This window comes from Buceros rhinoceros, unplaced genomic scaffold (genome assembly GCF_000710305.1).
Source record: "Buceros rhinoceros silvestris isolate BGI_N320 unplaced genomic scaffold, ASM71030v1 scaffold20770, whole genome shotgun sequence".
NCBI classification, from domain to species: domain Eukaryota; kingdom Metazoa; phylum Chordata; class Aves; order Bucerotiformes; family Bucerotidae; genus Buceros; species Buceros rhinoceros.
This window is the reverse complement of record NW_010391548.1, coordinates 6610-7010: the sequence shown is the minus strand read 5'-3', so window position 1 is coordinate 7010 and position 401 is coordinate 6610. Positions and strand designations below refer to the sequence as shown.

The window sequence follows — 401 nt, the reverse complement described above, 5'->3', positions numbered from 1 at the left end:
TTCGGGTCCCGGCCTGCCGCTTGGATCCCTGCCCGGGACCTTTGCCTCCAGTGGGAGTCATGCCACGCGCCCTGCCCGCTAACTTGGACTTTCAGTGGTGGCTTGTTGAGAGTTTGGTGCGGAGCCAAGTGTCACCTGCGAGGTCAGTGGCATCGCAGTCAGGACAGGGGACTAGTGGAGAATGGAGGGTGCTGCTGGCTGCGTGGCCGTTTTTCTCCTGCGAGGTCATGGGCATCGCAGTCAGGACAGGGGACTAGTGGAGAATGGATGGTTCTGCTGGCTCCTGGCCCCACGCCGGGGCAGAAAGCAGCTGTCCCAGGGCCTGAGCTGTCAAGAAGGAAGGGAGCTGTTTAGATGCCTACAGAGAGGGGCTCTCTGGGAAGAAAGCTGGTTCCTCCACG

At 61.3% G+C, this 401-nt stretch overlaps 1 protein-coding gene across 1 annotated transcript in view; it reads left to right on the top strand.

The window, feature by feature from the left end:
• Positions 1-401, top strand: part of TOR3A (torsin family 3, member A) — a gene marked incomplete at its 5' end in the record, with an annotated part of 5692 nt that overhangs the window by 4086 nt on the left and 1205 nt on the right. The gene's annotated exons all lie outside the window — the stretch shown is intronic.